The sequence below is a fragment of the Meriones unguiculatus genome, chromosome 7 (assembly GCF_030254825.1).
Source record: "Meriones unguiculatus strain TT.TT164.6M chromosome 7, Bangor_MerUng_6.1, whole genome shotgun sequence".
In the NCBI taxonomy this organism is placed as follows: Eukaryota; Metazoa; Chordata; class Mammalia; order Rodentia; family Muridae; genus Meriones; species Meriones unguiculatus.
In genome coordinates this window covers 22,078,720-22,086,268 of record NC_083355.1, presented here as the reverse complement: position 1 = coordinate 22,086,268, position 7,549 = coordinate 22,078,720, and the positions used below count along the sequence as shown (strand labels likewise).

The following is a 7,549-nucleotide window of genomic DNA, read 5'->3' as shown; positions in this document are numbered from 1 at the left end:
CGAAGGGAGACAAAGCTTGCAAGCTTGCTCCTTTTTTTTTTTTTTTTTTTTTTTTTTTTTTTTTTTTTGTAGTCTAAGACCCAAGCCGAGGCCCTCAGCCACTCACTGATGGAGTAAGTAACAGCTTCAGTTCTCACTTAAGATGATGGAGACATTCGCCCTCTCAGGCATGCCCAGGTGAGTGTAGACCCCGTCACGTTGACACCCAACAGTGACCCGCACAAAGAGAACACTCTCTAGGAGGAAGAAAAGGGAAGGAGTGCTGGGCACAGGCTGGCGGGAAGCCTGGGGTCGCCCCAACACCTGTTGCCATGGCTGGGTAGTGGTTTCCTGTACTTGTCGACACGTGAGCCGAGAGAACACAACGGGTTTGCCTTGGCAGGAAGAGGCTTCCTGTTTTGCTGCGAGGGCTCATTGTTGGACACGGAGAGGTGGAGGTGTATGCGTCTGTGTTTTTCAAGTTGCTAAGGTCCTTGAGGAGAGGGATGCGGGGACAGGTGAGCAGGGGGTCTGAGAGATGGTAAATAGGAAAACGGGTGGGGTCTGTTCTTTCAGAGTTACTCATCTAAACCTCATGCCATTTGGGAGATGGTAGATCTGGCTATACTGCCCTGTTGTCATGACAACTCCAAGCTACAGCCCTGGGGCTCATCCCAATGCCTTCTCACCCTCTGGTAAGAGCCAGTGTTGACATCTGAGATGACCTCTGCCTTAGGGAGGTGGCAAGCCCCTGAGCTTAGAAGTTTGGGCTGAAACTCTGGTGAGAACAGTGGAAGAAATGATGAGATTGGTCTCCTGGCAAAGTGATGGGTTAGCAAGCTCAAGTTTGTACTCTATCCCCCACCCAGCCACAGCGTGCCCAACTGTACACCTAGAAACTGACTTAGACACCCCGAGTGTCCTGTTGCTTGTTTTCACTTGGCGTTGTCTGCTGTGGTGAAGAAGGTCTCACCTCAGCTGGGCCAGATAGCTTTCTGTGGGTCCTTACTTTTCACTTCCTCATCTGGGGGACTGAAGTAGGGGATACTGGTTGGCTGTCGTATCTGGTCAGTAGGGGTCACCTTTGGGGGACCCTGCTGATCAGCTCCTGGAGACATGTGGGCTCAGGAGGCCCATGTTGCACATTTAGGAAATCCCAGTAGGTCAGGAGGAAAAGACTGGGGGGAGTCCTGATTCCCTCTCCTTCCTTCCACTGTGGTAGCTGAAGGGGTCACTGTCTGTTTCCTCCTCTCCTGCAACCACTCATGACATTCAAAGCCCCTCTCAGCTTGGCCCACTGAACACTTTGGAACTATCTCCCTAGGCTTCTCACCTGCATCTGCCTTGTGCTCTAACTCTTCCAGGCCAAGGCTTTCATTTTTCTGGAATTTTCCCACACACTTTTCTCTCAGGTTCCTTCTCCCTCTGTCATAATTTTTAACTTGCCATTCAAGATCCAACTTTAGGGGGCTGAAGAGAAGGCTCAGCAGTTAAGAGCACTTGCTGCTCTTGCAGAGGACCTAGGTTTGGTTCCCAGCACCCACATGGCAGCTGACAACTGTCTATAATTCTAGTTCCAGGGTGTCCGATGTCCTCTTCTGTTCTCCGAAGATACCGGGTATGCTCATGGCACATACACATGCAGGAAGACAAAACACTCATACACTTAAAAAAAAAATCTAGCTCAAAGAGCCCCCCCCCCCCAATTTCCTGAAGAACACAACGGAGCTGTGAAGAATTTCTGAAGGCCTCAGGCCTACCAAGTGCTGTCCGGCTGTCCCTTGCACTGCCATTGAGGTTTCACAGGCTTCTCCAGGTATTTTTCTTCCTCTCTACTGGGTACCTTATCCGTTTCTTACCTGTTTAACACGGCACTTGGTATATTCTTGGTGCTCAACCAAAAGACACGTAGAGTTAAACAGAAGCATATTTCTCTATGGATTTGACCTCCAATGGGTGCCACTTAGAACTCACGAAAGACTAGGGAGAAAGTGGGCAGAAGAGGGAAGCTCAGTGAAGCATATTTCTATGTGGTCCTTGGCCCCTGCTTCCAAAAGCTGGCACCAGTTTGGCTGATGAGCAAAGTTTACAGTGACTCTTCTCTGATAAACCGTCCAGGCTTGGGTGAAGGACCACAGCCTGGCCTTCAGGGAGCTTCCGGAAAGCGAGGCATGTCATCATCCATTTCCAGGATCTGAGAGAGCGAGCAAGGATGGGAGCTAGTGCTCACTCAATACGTATGGTCAGGTCAGCCAGACCCCAGATCACATCATTTCATCTCACAACACCACCTCGAGGTAAGCGTCGTCATGGTGCCCATTCTAGAGATGAGGAAATACAGAGCTGGAGAAGTTAAGGACTTTCCCAAAGGAGGCTTAGGGCCAGTAGCTGAGAATGGAACTCCCCACCCAGGTCTTTAAACGAGGAACTCCGTTTCACAATCACTGACCGCCCCAGAGCTAAAACACTTCTGCTGTTCCAAAGTCCCCCAAAATGGAAGCTCCGCACAGCCCTAGGCTCCACACATTAAGTTCCCCTTGCTTAAGTAAAATCTGCACACGTGCTTCTGATTGGCGGAGGGCGGGTCACGTGCCTGGGCGGGGCGCTCGCGCGTTCTTGACTTCATGGTGAGGCGCAATAAGAACAAGGGAATTCCCTGCAGAAAGCCAGGCTACCGGTGTGATGCCCAACAGCCACCAACACAGCAGATGGCTGCCACACCGTCTCGCCCTGAACGTCACGGCCAAGGAACTTAATTCATAAGCCTTTATATACTCCCCTTTGAAATTCCCACAGCTTTCTTTAAAGGAGGCTTGGAGGGAAAAAAAAAATTATTACATAATTTTAAAGTATAATTTACCTATAGCAACCTTCACCCATCCAAGTATATGGTTCTAGGGCTTCTATTTCGTTTCATTCCCTCCCTCCCCTAGACGCTTATACTTGTCTGAACACTCTCGGAAGCAAGATTCCCCTTGAATCCCCTCTGTAGTCTACACCGTCCTCTACTCTCAGCCTTCGAGAACCACCCGTCTGTTTTTCTACCTATAATTTTTGGACCAAAGACTTTTAAAGCGAAGAAGAAGAAGAAGAAGAACAACAACAACAACAGAAGACATTCGGAGTGTAAACACTACCGTATGCGCGTTGAAATCTCTCCCTACTTGGGCCCCACCTTGCAGGTGTTAAAAACAGATGATCGCAATTGACTGAATTTCCGAAAGCCTGGTGGCACAGGCCTCCGGCTCTGGAAGGCTGAGACAAGGGGAACTCTCCACTATGGGGATTGTCACAGCTACAGAGTGAGTTTAAAGGCAGCGAGGTCGGTTTAGCCAGACGCTGTCTCCAGGAAAAAAAAAAAATCCTATGAAGAAAGCAGGGATTATGGTTTGGCGGGAGAACACTTGTCTAGCTTGCAAAAGGCCTTGAGTTCAACCTCCATTACTGAAAAATAAAAAGGGGGGGGAGTATAATTTCCTTTCAAATTTTAGGTTTAAGGCTTGACACAGATGTTCGCCGTGGCTCCAGCTCACAGCGTGTATCCTCGTCTAAAGGGACAGGCAGAGGGGCCATGCTGTGGATACTCCATTGGGCTCAGGGGCAGTAGCGGGCTCAGACCTTTGAGGCCATCTCCGGTTTTCTCCCTCCCTTCTGACAGGTGGAAGTTGGGCCCATGGTCTGTGTCTTCGGGCTATGCCCCACCACACTCTAACCCCAATTCTTCACTCAGATTATTTATCCTGAGCCTCCTTCAGGGCTACCCAGCTGTGCTATAGTTTAACTCTGCCCTAAGCTATGGCCTGGGGCTGCTGCTCACGAAAGACATTCTAAGATGCGTAGGCCACTGGGTAGAAGGAGGGAATTATGGTGTGCACTCTCTCTCTCCATCCATCGATCTATCTCCAAGGAGTGTTAATATTCTAAATTTAGGGGCCAGAGAGACGGCTAAGTGGCTAAGTGCCCTTGTTGCTCTTGCAGAGGACCTGGCTTCAGTTCCCAGCACCCACTTGGCAGCTCACATAACTTTATTCTAGAGGATCTGTTGCCCTCTTCCGATCTCCACAGGCTCTAGGCACATATGTAGTGCACATGCCTACATGCAAGCTAAATACACACATAAGACAAAAGCAAGTCTTTTTTTTTTCCTTCTAAAGTCTAAATTTTTACATGGTTCCTCAGCTCTTCATGAGAAAATATTTCTGCAATTTTGGTATTTTTTACAGGTATTTTCAAGTGTGGTAAAACACCCTTTAATGCAATAGTCCATTAGATTGACAGATGCTCTTGCTCAGGTCACACAATGTTGCAGGATGTCTGAATGAATGTAATGGAGTCTCCTCTGAGAGAGCTAGGAAAGCCTCTTTCAGCCCAGCAGCCTCCCAGGCAAGGGAGACAGGGAGAGGAGGAGACATTTTTAAGTTGCTTGACTCTGACCCGGGCCTTTTCTTTTCCCCTGTCTTTGATGGTTATTCTTCACTGTCAAGTTTAGAATCACCTAAGAGACTGGTGGCAAACACCTCTGGGTGTGTCTGTGAAGATGTTTGCAGAGGCGATTAACAAAGAGAGGAAGACCCACCTTGAAATGCCGGCATCACTCACAAGCTGGGGTTCTGCCCCATAGCTGAAGGGAGAGACCGGGGAGTGCTGGCATTTCCCTCCCTGCTTTCCTGCCAGCCACGAAGCAAATGGCTTCTCCTCTGCCGCAAGCTCCTGCCACCATGATATTCTGCCAGGTGCAGGGAATCTGAGTGACCTTGGACTGAACTCTCAGAAACCTTCCCTTCTCTAAGCTGCTTGCATCGGGTGTTTTGTCATGGTGACGTGAAAAAAATAACCAATGTGTTATTTCATCTGGGTCTCTCCTCCACCCTGCCAGATGGGCATCTTGTTACCAACTGGCAGGTGAGGTAGCATCGGCTTGGTGACATTGAATTCCTCAATGGGAGCAGTTGGGATCCCAAAGGAGGAGCCCTGTGTAGCTTGCAGGGCCAGTGAGCTTCTCCTTTGCCCTCATGGGGTCCTCATTTCACCCCCTTGCCTAACAGGAAAGTAGCCAGAATCTTAAATGGGAGACGGTGTGTGTGTGTGTGTGTGTGTGTGTGTGTGTGTGTGTGTGTGTGTGAAACCAAACATTAACATTCCAGAGCCTTCTGTGATTGGCCCTATTTTTGTTTCAAAGCAGAAAAGGGCAAAGCATAGGAGATGGTTAGCTGGGGCAGAGATAATGGAAACACGCAGGGGAAGACGAATTCAGCTGAATTCCAGTCAGTTAGTTATGGGTGAAGGAAGGGCAGGGTCGAGAGTGAGTAGGGGTGGGGGCTCCACGCAACTGCCCCCCTCTTTTAGTGTGTGTGCGAGTGTCTGTGCGCACACTCATGTTTATGTGTTTATTTGAGCTCATGTTTATGAGCTCAAATGTGGAGGTGAGAGAACAGCTTGGAGGGGTCAGTTTGCTCCTTGGTCTGGGTGATACCTAGGAATTGAACTCAGGTCCCCCAGGCGTGGTGGCAATTGCCTTTACTATCACTGACTCATCTCATCAGCCCAACTGTGACTTTTGTGTGAGACCTGGTTTTGAGTCCAGGTCTTGATATGTAGCACCTTGATTTTGGCCAAGCCGCTAAACTGCACAAAACTTGAGTTTCACCGTCTGTGAGAACGTGGCGTTTGAGCGGTTCTCTCCAACACTGTACGACAATTCGTTCTCTCCCTGCTCCTTACTTATTTGGGCAGTTTGGACCAACAGTCTAGAGTTCCGAAAATAAACCCGGATTAAGATTAAGATAGGTTCAGTGCTGAGGTTGCTGGCGTCACCTCTGTGTAAAATAGCAGAAGTGAAACGAAATTTTAAAAAAAGAAAAAGCAATTTCATTTCTAGTATTAGAAACAAAGAACCCCCGTTGTGGGGGCCAGCCATGGTTGAGGGGTCAGGCGCGGCAAAAGGAAGGTTTGGTGTTTTTCTTTGCTGTTTTTGTTTTTGTTCTGTGATGACTCTCCAGGGACACTGTGCGTCACAGAGGCAGGGAAGAGGGGTTGGTGAAGGCAGGCACAGACAGGTAGGAGAATGTCACCCTGTCGCTGATGTCATAGGGCAGAGCTGGGGGAGAGAGAGAACAGAGGTCAAGGCACATGGGAAGGGTCGGGTGACTGTCATGCCCTTCTTGGCTCCTGCACACAAAGGGGTGAGTTCCTTAATTCGTTTTTCAATGAGTTTCTGAGGAAAAGGTCAACGTTGAGGACTCAAGTTACTCCTGAAAGGGCACTGCAGCAAAGACGTACGTGTGTGTGTGTGTGTGTGTGTGTGTGTGTGTGTGTACACAGAGACTCACGGAAACAGAAGCCAAGGGTTGCCTCTGCCCCACCGCAGGCCATGAATTGGTGACAGGCTATTATTGTGACTATTTGCACTTTTTCCTGCTCTCACTTTTTTTTTTTTTTTTGCTCTATGTTTTGCAGTCTCAACAAGATGAAGAGAATTTTTCCCAAGGGTCTCTGCAGCAGAGCCTCCAACTGGCCGTTTCCTTCATGCGGGGACTACCTGGCGAGATAGGCTCAGGATTGGAGGCCTGGAGAATCCAGGTCTCCCTGGCTTTCTTACCCTAGCTCTGATTCATGCAGCTAATTAATTAATTAATTGATTGATTAATTAATGTATCAAATGAGCACAGAAACTTTACAAGTCAGTATTTCTTTGGCCTAATTCTTTTTCCTTCTCCTAAGGAGTTAGTGAATGTTTTTTTTTTTTTTTTTAATAAAGATGTTGATATTATTATATTCATAGCAATGATTTTTTAAAATGAGACCTAAAGGGGCTGGAGAGATGGCTCAGTGGTTAAGAGCACTGTCTGCTCTTCCAAAGGACCTGGGTTCAATTCCCAGCACCCACATGGCAGCTCACAACTGTCTGTAATGCCAATTCCAAGGGATCTGACACCTTCACACTAATGCACATAAAATAAAATTAAATAAGTAAAAAAAGATACATTTCCTTTGTATAGAAAAAGAGAGACCTAAAATTGAGGCAATATTAATGTGGGCTTAGAAAAAATTATATTTTCTGTACATCATAGAATACCATGGAGCTATTACAATTGATGGTGGAAGAATGTTTGGGTTTTTTGTTTGTTCGTTTATTTTTTGAAACAGGGTTTCTCTGTGTAGCCCCAGGCTGTTTTGAAACTCGATTTGTAGACTAAGCTGGCCTCAGACTCGGGGATCTGACTGCCCCTGCCTCCCGGCTGCAGTGATCAAAGGTGTGCGCCACGGCCACCTGTCTGGTGGGTGTGGAAGAATATTTATTAATCAAACAAGGAATGGCCAGACAGCCACAAAGCAGATAGCGCACGGGCTGGAGAGATGGCTGAGTGGTGCAGAGTGGCTGCTGCTTTTGACAAGAACCTGAGTTTGGTTCTGAGCACTCACTCTGGGTGGCTCACAACTGCCTATAACTCCAGCTCGGGCAGGGCCTGATGCCCTCTTCTGGCACCTGAAGGCAACTGTATATCCAGCCCCCTCCCACAAACACACACAAATACAGGTAAATATATATATATATATTTAAATAGCAGAG

The 7,549-nt window shown here is 48.0% G+C and overlaps 1 long non-coding RNA gene across 1 annotated transcript; it reads left to right on the top strand.

Moving 5' to 3' along the window:
• The first annotated feature begins 404 nt into the window (after positions 1 to 404).
• LOC132655147 (uncharacterized) lies at positions 405 to 6,667 on the top strand. The gene is made up of 3 exons (XR_009592791.1): positions 405 to 497; positions 1,554 to 1,795; positions 6,436 to 6,667. It is a non-coding gene; the product is annotated as an uncharacterized LOC132655147 (long non-coding RNA).
• The last annotated feature ends 882 nt before the right edge of the window (positions 6,668 to 7,549 follow it).